General features: G+C 44.5%; 1 protein-coding gene across 7 annotated transcripts in view; it reads left to right on the top strand.

Annotated features, from left to right (window-relative positions):
- The window catches only part of PTPRC (protein tyrosine phosphatase receptor type C), an 846,024-nt gene that overhangs the window by 332,670 nt on the left and 499,489 nt on the right, over positions 1-13,865 (top strand). The window lies entirely within an intron of this gene.

Below are 13,865 nucleotides of genomic sequence, written 5' to 3'. Positions count from 1 at the left end.
TTCATCAACAGGTTTGCCTTTTCCTGTTGCGCACCGCCAGACACTTCTTCCATTTCCCCCTTGGAGCCCACATCAGTCGCCCTGCTCACCTGATTCCCCCTTGGCTTGGAATTGGGGTACCCCCGTTTCACCCTATGACATTACTGCCTTCCATTCTCGAGCATCCCCACAGAGATGCTCCCATTGCCATGCATCACCACCTCTCATCCCCCCACTTTGCTCACCTCCTGCCATGTTCCTTTCCCTGAGCTCCACCTCAACTGGCTCCATTCGGTACATGCGTATTCCCCATTACTGGACGTCCATTCCTTCAGGTCCAAAGTCTCCAATGCATATCCATTTGCACTGTCTCCTATTCCTGTGATGCCACCAGTAGATCCTCTTCCCCACCACCCCGCCCGCTCTTAAGGCTTCTCTGCCTTTAGCGTCACCTCCCATGGATGCATAGTCCCATAGTGTTTTCCCATGGCTTCGTTCGGCGATGATGCTGTTTCTGCGATAGAAAGACATGTCATCAGCATCCCCCTTACTTCTAAGCACTGTAATGAAAGCTGTGCTTATTATCAATTTAATGGTACTAAATGCATTAACCTAGGAAGGTCAGGCATCATCAAGCTTGAAAAATACTGGCTGGCGCCTTGCAGGAGGTGAGCACAGTGGCTTAACACAAAATGTGGGGGCCCCCCTGCGAGCCATGCTGAGGGGGCCCCCCAATTCGGCAACAAATCACGGGTTGCGCCACACTCTGGGCCAGCCTAGACTGTCACGCTTGCACAATACGCATGAACGTGCTGCTGAAGGGGTATGCCGCACACTGCACTAGGAACAAGATATAAATATGTGTTTTAATGCAATAAACAGCACACTTTCTGAGATACATTGGCTATAAAGCCAGAGTGTTTGCAATTGTTTTGTAGGGTAACACAATCCAATACATGCAAGTCACCAACAGTGCACAGGAACATTAATGCTTCCAACTGGCTGCACAATGTAGACCAGTGTAAACACGTGATAACATTATAGTACAGAATGCCAGGCCACATTTAGACATACCTAGACTGTTTTCAGCAAAATGCCAGTCAAAGCAATAACACTCATCAAGAAGAGAGCACACAATAAAGCATGTGTCTCCATGGCCTCGAACAACACGGCCAAACTCTTTAAAATCTGCAAGGAACTGGTCAATCCTGTTGTGGTCTATACCTCTTCTGTTCCCTCCCATGCCCTCTGTACAGCTCTGGCCTTTCATTTCTCTGCTAAATCTCAGGACATCCTGTCCTCGATGTCCTCTTCCTCTCTCGGCCCATTTTGGCCATCTCTTCTCTCCTCCTCCGTTTTCCTCTTTCTCTCTGACAACACCTGACGAGGTTTCTAGACAAGTCCGATCTATGAAAGTGTCGTCCAAACAGGTGCTCCGCTGCTCCTCCAGAACCATCAAAGCCCATATTGACACCCTCGCTCCAGCCTTGGCCGATTTCTGTAATCACTCTTTCGCCACTGCAATGTTCCCCTCTCCCTTTGAGCACTCCCTTGTGCACCCACTCCTCAAGAAGCAGTCTGCTGATCCTACCTGCTGGAAAACTATCGCTCAATCTCCACCTTTCCTGAGCAAACTCTTGGAAAAGCTTGCCATCTCCCAGCTTACTCTCCACACTGAATCTGTTGGTTGTCTCCATGACCATCAGTCTGGCTTCAGAGCTGCCAGAGGCATGGAAACTGCTCTCTTTAACACCTGTGCTGCTCTTTAACCTTGATTCCAGCATTCCTTCTATTCTCATCCTTCATCTTTCCTCTGCTTTCGACAGGGTCAACATCGCCATCCTGATCAATCGACTCTGTGAGAACCTGGGCATCACAGATCAGACCCTAGAGTGACTGACCTACTTCCACTTGGACCGCCACTCCGCTCCCAGGTCGATCGTGGTCCCATTATCTCCGCCACCTCTCTCTACCTGTGGCATTCCCCAGGGCTCTATCCTCTCACGCTGGTTTTTCAACCTCTACTTGGCCACTTTGGCCTCCCTGATCTCTACCTTATCCTCTAACTTTCAGTGTTGTGCGGATGACTCAGCTTTCCTTCAGGCTCCCCTCATCCTCCTCTCCTCTCTTGCTCATTCCTAACTGTCTATCCACGATTCAGGATTGGTGCGCCTCCAACAATCTCTGCCTTAACGCCAGTAAGACACAGATCCTTCTCATTGGGACCCTTGCCACTGTGTTTCCTCTCTCACTATAGCAGACCACCTTGGGCCCTCTTCCTTTGCCTTGCTGCGAGGCAAAAAACCTTGGTGTCATCTTCAACGCCACACTCTCTTTCTCTCCTAACATCTCGGACATCACCAAGAAGTCCCACTACCAGCTGCTCCTCCTCAAAGGGACTCTTCCCTTTCTCACTCTCCACCAGACGTCACTGTCTCTAAGCTGGACTACTGCAACAGCCACTTTCTCAATCTGTCTTCCTCTAGTCTCCGTCATCTGCAAATAATCCAGAACAGGACTGCAAGACTTAGCCCTGGCCTCAAGCCCTGGGATTGTATTTCTCCAGCCCTGAAATCTCTCCACTGGCTGCAAGGATCAAGTTCAATAACCTTTGCATTGCCCACAAGGCTTTCTGGGGCCAGTGCCAACACTAAATCCAATGCTCTCTTCCAAAATACCTTCTTTCTCTAACCCTTCACTCAGCTACCTCCAACTCTCTAAGGCTTAGACATTTCTCCAGGCAGAGAGTGGGGGTAGACCTCTCTCCTCTGCTGGTGCCTCCAACTGGAATGGCCTCCCTGCCCCTCTCAAACTTGAGGCGGACAACCTGAAGTTTCGGAAGCAGCTAAAAGCTTTCCTCTTCTCTGCTGCTTTCGCTCTCTCTCCCCCCCTGCTGACCTACCTGACCTACCTGTCTGCTGTACTGACTGGCTGCTTGGCTACCCTCAGAGTCTCTCTGAGTCCAGGCTCTTTCTTGATTGGTCACCCTTGCACTGCCTCCGGGCCTACCATGCACTTAGGGGATGTAACTGTAACCCTGCAGTCCATTGTTCTCCTTGCACAACCAATAGCTGCTCTGCCCTGGCTGCACTTACTGAGAGCATTGCTGCCCTGTTTTTCCCTCCCCTCTCACTTGCACTTCCCTGCTCCCTTTTCCCTTGCACTTCTCGTTCTCACAATGACACAAGGCCTAGTGAGATCATTTGTCTTGTCCTCCCTCTATCATCCCTCCCTTGTGTACACTTGTGTACAGGCGCATTATAAATGACTTGAAGAACATCATATCATTTTATCACAGATGCCCAGAAAAATATACAATGCCGCAGTAAGAAATGGCTAGACTGGCAGCACCCAAATGCCAATCTAGCCAGGTAATTAAAGTTAGCAGGACTACTTTATCAGAAATGTCCAGTTAAAAGAAAGTCATACCAAACTGAGGAATGACTAGACTGGCTAAATCAAAATGCCTCTCTAGCCACTAATACCACATATCATGCCTGCTTAGCCTGGACATGGACAACCATTATGATTTATCACACAATCCTGCCCACCCACACATCCACTCTCCCTCCCACCCACCACCCCAACCTCCACAATCAGCTCCTTGGCCCAGAATTACCTCTGCGTCCCTCTTCCTTGTCCCAGAGCTTTCGTATGAGGCTCCTTGCCTCATAGGTAAGTACTGGGATGAGGAACAGTGGGACTAGGAGTGATGAAGATTACAGGTAGCTAAATCAGGCATTACCTCCATGTACCTCTACCTCTTCCCAGTACTTTTGTATGAGGCAGAGTGCCTCAAACAGACGTACTGCCTCGTATATAAGTACTGGGACGAGGAAGAATAGGGCTAGGAGTAAGCAAGGCATTAAACACAAGTAGTAGCGCAACACCATTGAGTTGACTGGGCTTCGGCACTACCCCCCCTGACATTTTGGGCTGTATTGACTCAACTTGGCTAACCTTTAGAGCAGTTGCCAGACCGAACAGGACACAGATTTTAAACGGCACCTGGTTTTTGCTGTTAACAAGAACCCAGCAATTACCAACGTAAAGCATTTCACTGTTAGTACCTGCATTCAAATTCCACATTGTCTAGGCGATTGAAATCGTGATGTAGGTTTAGTACTTGCATGCCAGGGGAGTGATTGGAAGGGTAGAAAGGGAACAGGAGACTTATAGGAGAGAGTTAACTGCTTGTAACATTGAATCTGCACTAGAATAGTCTCATTAAAATGCGTAAATAATTTGGATACGCCCACACAAATAAGTTTCCCCCTCCCCACCGCATGTGAAGTTAGCGCCTCTCCCAATATTTGAAGGGTTAGCCCCCCCGAAATGAAGGTTTTCTTGTGCCCCTGTACACAAGCACACACACCATTCACCTTATACACACCCAGTCATCCACACATTTAAGTGTGCACCCTTTCACCATACACTCACACAGGTAGCCACCTATACATTTATGTGTGCACCCTTTCACCATGCAGGCACACCCCCACAGCCACCCATACATTTAAGTGTGCACCCTTTCACCATACACACACAGGCAGCCGGCTATACATTTGAGTGTGCACCCTTTCACCATAGACTCATAGACGCACACCTCATGGAGTTGAGGGGGGGCCCTATTACTTAAAAAAGAAATTGGGGTTCATTACGGGTCCAGCGGTAACCGTGCCGGTGCTACCGGCGGGTTGCCGCCAGACCCATAAAAAATGACTATGGCCTGACTTCCCGGTGCCACCGTGCTATTTCAAGTCCGGCGGCTGGGAAATCAGGTGCCAGTAATTTCGTTAAACCCCAGACTCCACGGGAATGGGGACACAGAAGCACCTGCACCATTGTTAACGGTGCCGGTGCTTCCGTGACAGGTCTGCCTACCGTGGCTGCTGTGCCTGGCAGGGTCAGACCTGTCGGGCACGGCAGCCCCACCAGGCAGACCTGTAATATGCCGGTCCGGAAACAACAGTGCCTGTAAGCTTACCAGCACCGTTGTTTCCGGACCGGCATGGTCAGAATGAGCCCCATTGTTTCTTTTTAAGTCACTATAACTTCATTAAGAAATTATTTCAGTTAAGGACCGAACCATAATCAAAATAATTTCTTTATGATGGCTGAGTGGCTTCAAAAACAAACAATTTCTTTTTGAAGGCATAGGGTTCCCCCAACCCCCCCCCAACCCCATGACATGGAGGCCTCCAGCCTAGGGTCTTCCATGTCATGGGATACGGGGGCCCTCAAACTTCAAAAAGAAAGTTTCTTTTTGTAGTCACTCTGCCTTCATAAAGAAATTATTTCTGTTACAGAAATGTTCTTTATGAATGCAGAGTGAATTTCAAAAGAAACTTTTTTTTTTTAGAATTTTTTTTTTTTTTTTATTTATTTATTTTTTTTACTGGGGCCCCCTCCCAGCCATGTGCTGGTGGGGCCCCCCACACCGCGGGCCCCCCCGCACCGCGGGGGCTGCGGGGGCCCCTGTTACGCCAGTGGACCGTGAGCACCTACCTCGTGAACCAACCACACGGGCAGACTTAGACATCTTCCATCAAAGGGAACCACCAAGCCAAACTAGGCCATGCAATTGCAAAGACCAGACGGCACTTCCGGAAGCACCGCATATTTAATGAACAAGTTGGTTTTGTAATTGTGCAAAGCATGACTCCTTCGTATGGACTACGCCTTGTAGTGACATTTGAAAGAGCTGTCACCCAGACATGTCTCAAAGGATGGAGGATATGCCCCTTATGCTGGAAGTAATAAGCAGATGAAGCAACGAGAGGTCCTAAGGGATCAATTCGTTTTTTAAACACGTTTAGTTGGGTTTGTGTCTCTGGAAAGAAGATCGATTTTATTTGATGTTTTTTCTCGGACTGAAATTTCATTAAAAACTGTCGGCGTTTTGGCCATTGCATTGCCCTTCTTTTGTTTGGTTTGAATGGTGATGAAATATCACGGATAGCAATTCATTTGGTAGAAAGCTGAGTTGGGTTTCACAGTCAAATTCGGAATATGACCAAGGTCTAAGAATGAGCACAAAAGCCAGGATGTATAATTCATAGAATGAGAAAAAGATCCCCCATCTGTATTAGATGCAATGGAATAATGGTAGCTGCCCCCCTCTGCACTTTATTTATTGTGCATTTGTTAGGCGCTTATCCAGCAAGTACATTCTGTTTCAAAGCGCCCACAGGACAACAGGGAGGGAACATGGGACAGACAACAAATAATGCACTGCGGGATAGGTCGAACCTACTAGGCCTTGTGAACATTCACAGCAGGCAAGTGCAGAGAGCGCAGAGGGGAAGATGGAGATGGGGTAAGTGCAGGAGTGCCCCTTCTCGTGAGTGAGCAGCGGGTGTAAGTGCCCAGAATAGGAAGTGCTAGGGAACTTTTATCTATAAAAATAAATAAATTGGTAAGTGCAAGCCTCCACTGGCGAAGGCCCGTAAGTTCCAGGCAAGTGCTGTGTGTCGAACGAGGCTGAATGCAATTGGGTGTCGGAGGCCATCGCCCCAAAGGACACATAAGGGCCCTGGTCACCAATCACAGCGACTGTGAGATTAGCAGAGAAGTGAAGGAGGAGGAGGTGAAAATGAGTCTTGAGGAGCTTCTGGAATTTGTGGAGGTCCGGCTCATGACGAAGAGGGAGGGGGAGGCTGTTCCATAAGAGGGAGAGAGCTGACGAAGAGATCAGCCTCCAGTCCTCTGTTTAGCAAAACGCTTTACACACAGAGAGTAGGTACCAGAGGAATGGAGAGGTATAGAGGGAGAGCATAGTAATGCCACTGTTTCCCTCAATGTATGGTTGAAAATATGGTTTATATCCAATTACTATTTTACAATCAGTAATTGGGGATGCACGTATTATAGTTAGCACATGGAGATCGTTATTGACCTCCTCACAGCCAATCAGAACATTTAGAGTGCAGTCAATAACAGTCAATAACTAGTGGTAAGCTGTATTCTGAACTTTCTGTCTTCAGAAGCAGACTGGCAAACAATGCATTTCCTACAAAAAATTGTTTTCAAAAACATAATTTCTCTCTGGTAGGACCTTTTTTTGTTGTTGCTGAAACCTGCTATTTAACATATTAAGGAGAAAACTAAAACATTGGAAAATGTGCTCACTTTCTTTTACATGATATCTAATGAAATGATATGATATGGCATTTATAACGTGCCTGTACACAAGTGTTTCTAGGGCCCACAAGACAAGTTAGGGAAGACAAGACAAACAATCTTACTAGGCCTTGTGTCATTCAGATCGTGCAAGTGCGACACGAGAAGTGCAGGAGGAAGGGAGAGGGGGAAGTGCAAGGAAGAGGGAAAGGGAAAGTGCATTCAGGGCAGTGCAGCTCTGGGTAAGTGCAAGGAGGCAGGGGGGTTGTAGTGGTTACAGTTACAGCCCCCAAGTGTGCGCTAGGCCAGGTGGCAGTGCAAGGAGGACTGCTCGTGGAGGGGGCTGGTACCAAGTGAGACTCTGAGGGTTCCAAGCAACAAGTCGGCACAACAAACTGGTAAGTTAGCAAGAAAGAGAGAGCAGGCAGAGGAGAAAAGGAAGGTCTTGAGGCGCTTCTGGAACTTCAGATGGTATGGCTCAAGTCTGAGAGGGGCAGGGAGGCAGTTCCAGACGAAGGCACCTGCAGAGGAGAGAGATCTACCCCCCACTCTCTGCTCGCAGAAGGATCAGACCCTCAAAGAGTTGGAGGTAGCTGAGCGAAGGGCTCTTTAAGGAAGGTATTTTGGCATGCTCATTTTAAACCTATTCCAGTTCAACACAGTTGCTATTAAAATGCTTAACTTAGTAAGGCAATCATGTTAAAATGAAACCGAATTTAATTTACTAACTCAGTTTCTCTATTTACTGCCTTTGCTCTTAAATTAACATTTTGTACTTCACCTCCAAAACATGTATTCCTGCTGCCACCATGTGCTAGTATCCTTATAGACTTGGAGAGGGGTCATTATCGCTTGGGATAATGACCCTTCCCCAGAGTATGACCCTCGGTTTCGCATTGGGGCATAACTTGGTGGCACGTAATAGTCCTGTCATAATGAACCCTCCTTCTGTCTATAGGGCTATGATAGGCCCCTTTGGCACTGCTCCTCTCGTTTGTAATGGATGTATTGACTCTGTGAGCTGACTCATCTTACTTTTACGAAGAAATACATCTCTGGTGAAATGCACTCTAATTGTTTGATGGGTGCTTATGGGAGTTATTTTACATAATACACATAATACAACCTTTGACTAGCCTTCTCACCCTGGGCTGCAGTTACTATGTATTGTTAATAGAGGCCATCATGCAAATACTAGGTGAAAACAGGAGTCTATGGTCTAGTTAACAGGTTTGATTTCTAGGTCTGCCTTCCGTTTTTTGTTGTTGTTGCTTTTTAAGGGGTTGCTACCTGTTGTTTTATGGCTGATTCAAAGGCACTTCAAAATTAGTCATGTAAAACATTATACTGAAACCACACTATAATAGAACTTAATATCCTCCCTCCCCCAAAATGAGTGAAAGGGTACATGCATTAACAGTCAGGTAGATTTCTGCTAACGTGCATTTAGCTTTATGATATGATATTTTATTTGTATCGCGCTCGTAAACAAGTGTTTAAAGGACAGGAAAATAACATAGCTTTGGGAAAATAACACCTTGATTCCAGAGGAGCAAGTCACACCATGTTTCTACAGCTTAAAACATGAAATGGCCTAGCATAACATAGCAGAGTGGCCACTTTAAAACTAGGCTGGGCCTAAAAAAAAATTTAAAAAAATAAAAAAATCAGACACACACTTTAATTGAAAACCAATACATTTTTCCATGAAAACTCTGAGAAATTATTTTTCATTGATGTGGACACTTAAGTGCAAAGTATGACAAAATAATACATATTTAAAAATATGAATATCCTTCAGGGGTTCAACAACTGATAAAATACCTTTAGTGGCATAAGAGGCGAGTGCTATCAGTAATTATTACATGGTTATTCTTTATCCAGATACTTTGCAGTGACGTATAAGGGTCCTGTCGGAACCTTAAGACAACACGCAAGGTGTTGCTAGGTCTGGAAGAGATCCGGGTCTAAGCTAATGTCGGGACTGTCAGGACTCAGGCTTAGCTAGCCTTTTGGTTGTAGCCCATAGCTTCTGTCCTGGGCTAGAACCAAAAGACCCAGGGCTATAGCTCCCTCAGGCCCCCACCACTCCCGCTAGTGAGGCCTCTGCACTTACTCATAATGCATAGCAGAACATGCATCCCTGAAAAATGTGTGGGTAGTATTGTTTGACATTGTAGAGTTACATTGCAACGCAGACTGCAGGACAGGCCTGCTATTTGACAAGATGTAGCTCTGCTTAAACTAATCATGAAATGTATTTTTTTGTGTGGTAATTGAGAGGCACTCCCCACTTAGAAAAGTTTCACTGACCGTCCCTCTACCACTGCCCCTACCGTTGAGTGCTGTGTGAATTACATACAATGCAGGACGTCTTTTGTTGAGGTTAATCAGTTTGCCCCCAGAAAAGGCAATTTTTCCCTCTCCTCTGACTTTTGTTTGTTTATTTATGTGTATTGCGCACCAGACCCAAGGGTATCAGGATGCAGAGATTACAAGGAGGTTCAGAGCTTGGGTTACAGATATAAATTACGCATGGCAAATAAGGCACAAAGTCAGGCAAAGGGTAGCCCTACACGTCAGCTTAGGTTACAGAAATACGTTACACAAGGCAAATATAAGACAAAGTCTGGCAAAAGGTAGCAATTACACGTCATCACAAACAGAAGTAGGAACATGAGCAGGAGCAATATGTCTAAGACCTAGTTGCCGCATCTTAGACGATTATGTACAAAGTGATGAGGTGGTAGAACTTAGTGGTCTGTAGTCTTAAGCCAGTTAATGCAATTAGATCTAAAGCACTGGTATGATTGAACAGCTCGGAGTGAGGGCGGCAGAGAGTTCCAAAGCTGGTCCGCTTTGGCATGAAAGCTGCTGCCCCAACTTTTGATAGTTTTAACCTGGGGAGTTAGAGTTAATTAGTCTAGAGGGTCTAGTAGAGGTCCTTCTGTGGAATCTCTCTGAGAGATGTTGGGCGCAGAGTTATTCAGCAATTTGTGAATAAGCAAGGCGGTTTTCAGCTGAATTTTGTCATTGGTAGAGAGGCAGTTGTTTTGTCACCTAATCTCAGAGATAAGTTCTCTCCTGGCTATGCCCAGTGCCGCTCTGAGGGAGTTGTTTTGGAGAGTTTGGATTCTCCTGCTACCGATGTAGAGGATGTTGCAATAGTTAAGCCTAGACAGGATGAGGGCTCTGGCCAGGATAATGCAGCTGTTATTGGAGAGAAAAGGTTTGCCGGTTCTGATAAGTTTACAAGTGTAAGCGGTAGTGGACGCCAAGGTATTGACTTGTTTAATGAAGGTTAGAGTGGAGTCGAGGTAAAAGCTTAGTGTTTTTACCTTGTTGGCAACTTTGATGAGGTTGCCATCAATTATGAATGAGGTGTATTCGGAGCCTAGTTTCTTGAGGTTGGTGGGGGTACCCAGGATTATAAGCTCAATTTTGTCATCATTCAGGCATAGACCTTGAGTAGCTACCCATGCCTGGATGATGAGGTAAACTCTATTCACCAAGGGCAAATCCTTGCCGTAATCCCCAGAAAGTGGGAGGAGAATCTGAGTATCATCTGAATAGTTACTGTAGGTGATACCAAGATGGTCCAGATCATCGAAAAGGGGCTTAGTGAATATGCTATACAAGGTGGGGGAGACACAAGATCCCTGGGGTACTCTGCAGGTGAACTTTTGATATCCTTGACAAAATAATTACTTAAATGTATCTCTTTAGATTGGTCTGATATCTTTGGATGCAATGTTTGCTGAATGTATGAAAAGGCTTTAATATGTTTTGAGAAATGTTCCAATTCAATCCCAAATAAATTGGACTATGCACTGTTTTTGGACCATTTGCTTTGTGCAAAAATGGTTGCACCGCTATTCACAATAGAGTAGATGCTGAGAACGTGTTCCTATTTATAAAAAATAATGGTAAAGATGGGGCCAGCTGTTTTGGGGGAAAAATGCACACAAAGAAACATTTTTACTAAGACTGTTTCTATATTGTGGACAAGTACAGTAGGCAAGACCACCCTCAGATCCAGGAGAACAGGAGAAAGGAGAGCTGCATCCTTCCCTACCACTCCACTCATATAGGACATTGATCTAGAAGGAGATAATGACACATCTCTATAAATAGTAGAAGAAATTATGTTTTTTCATCTGGTCATATAGTTCAATGTGGAATGATCATTTGACCCTCTGTTACATGCTCCCTTTTATGAATGAGGCCACAACATATAGTCACTATTTTGCAGAAATGTCTTGACCGTTTTGACACTAATTATTCAATTTGAAGAAAGAAAAAAAAAATAGAAAGTGTTAAGGTGATTTTACAGTTTCTCCGAGCCTGCGTTCGTCCACGTTTGATGGCGGTATATGACAATGTACATTAGGAATTGAGTGTTACATTGTATTTCTGTATTTTCTTCAGTGGTGCTGAATTGCACATCAAATACTGTGAATTCAGGTAATACATTGCACTAGGTGATAGGTTCAATTGGTTACTTCTTTTTTTTTCTTTGTTTTCTTATTGTGAAAAAATAGTTTATTAAAAGTTTTCACAAAAACATTGTAAAGCGTACAGTATTTATACAACATAGAACATATCAAAAAGTCAAGAGCACATAAATACGATTATTCTTAAGAGTAATTCCTAAAAGTGCAACTCGAGTTAAGAGTATGATAGTGTTGTGGGGCGGGCGAATACTTGGTTAACACTTACTGCCCCTACTCAAATGAGTATGCAGCACCCTTTTCCATCCCCACCACTCACTAATATCATCCAGGTGAGAAACGTTACAAGCTGAGACTGCCTTACCACACTGAGAGTGTGACGGTGAGAGACTAAACAAACTAAGACCACAGAGATATTGTACAGAACAGAATAGATGGTGTGAAAAGTAGAGTGGCAGGAAGTTATTACTATATATGTAGATGGAGAGTAACTAGATGGCTACACACATACACAGGAAGTACATATAGTAATCATAAGTACACATAGACATGATGAATGCATAGACATGAATATCATTCACCCATAGACATGAAAAACACACATGCACAGGCATGAAAAACATAATGTGCATGCAGACACAATGAATATATGTACATAGCTCTGAAGAGCATCCACATCTAAGAAATGCAAAGTGTGACATGACCGAGAATGAACCAAGGTGCAGCCATTTTCCTAGCACAGAGGTCATAGTAGGCCCAGAAGCATTAGGGCTTCAGACAAGTGCCGAGCTTACAAAAACACATTTATCTGGGAAGCTTAGACTATCATTTGCCAACTGCGCCAAGGTTAAATACAGAAGGAAGTAGCAAGCATACAGGACGGACACAGAGACGTGATAATAATTCCCAGAAGCCGAAGCAGTAACCATCCAAGTTAATCAAATAAATAGAAACAAACAGCCCTTGGTGTCCAGGGTCATGAGAACATTATGTCAAGACAATCTATATAGAATAGGGAAGGAATGATCCTTGTGGTCACAAAGAACACTACATGCACATTAGCTAAAATCTTCATAAATTAAAAAAAATCCACACTCGGAAACAGAACCCTAACACGCGTTCCAGATATAAAGACATTGGCTATTCATTGCAAGCAACATATGTATGAAGCACCTGCAGAACTCCCTAACAGCACACGCAGTCACCAGACAGCACACAAGGCTGAGTTCAAAGGAGAGACAAGGCTTCATTGCCTTGGGATGTTTTGGAAAATATTATTTTATTGCAACTACAGCAGCAACAGTTCTTTATCCATCTATTTGGGTCTCGCACATCTTGATGCCTTGTCAAAATGTCCAAGGTTGGTAAGCTAGATGCCAACCAAATGACTATCCCTAATGATGTATTAGAAATATAATCAGCAGAAGGATGGGTCCAGGTGGAGCCATCACAGAGATATTGCCAATGGAGTTAATAATCCATGTACATTCTATATGTAGATTGACCTTTTAACCAACCCAACTTCACCCTAGGTTTTGTTAACTGATCATGAAATGTGACGTCAATGACAAAACTTGCTTTTAATCGTTGTAAGAGTGCGAGATATGAGAACATCGATGCTTGTCTGCTATCCCAGCTTGGATCCACTATGTGTGAACAAAGATGGGTTTTGGCATGCACCTGAGTCCTCCATTCTTGGGTATTAGTTTGAATCATTGTGTGATCCTAGGCCTACCTTTCCTAAAAGGTTTTGTATAATCTTTGAAAAACTGATCAGAGCTGAGATAATGGAGGTTGACCGTCCCTTCCATCAGACAGGCCCAAAGATTTGTGTTGTAAACAAATCAATTGAAAATTAGGATTCCTATCCATAATTTATACCTTGCCATTTGTGAGTACTGATGTGCCCAGTCATATAATTGCAAATTCTGTTCAACTGCAAGATGATTTTCCAACAGAAGCTGTCAAGTTGCATCTATGTCATCTAAAGTTGCATCACAAGCTCTAGCAAACTTCATCTGAGGTTGAGGGTGGTTGTTAAAAAGTATGTAGTTTACATTTATAAAAGAGAATTAGATGGGGAATTTAGAATTCTGTAAAAGATTATTAATTTATTTCAAGTGCTTAGGTCTTTCCAAGATTGATTCTCTCGCTCCATACAAATCAAGTATAGTGGAGTACTATTTGGAAGCCAAAAAATTGTTCACCAAAATACCCCTACCGATTGCCTCAATATGAGATTGTTTGATTGAGTCCAAAATTCCATGACATAGAGCAAAGAGGCAAGAACTTTACCCTTATAGAATGTAATCAGTG

This window comes from Ambystoma mexicanum, chromosome 1q (genome assembly GCF_040938575.1).
Source record: "Ambystoma mexicanum isolate Mex_15411 chromosome 1q, UKY_AmexF1_1, whole genome shotgun sequence".
NCBI lineage: Eukaryota > Metazoa > Chordata > Amphibia > Caudata > Ambystomatidae > Ambystoma > Ambystoma mexicanum.
Note: the sequence above shows the minus strand (reverse complement) of the source record. Positions and strands in the feature narration are given on the sequence as shown.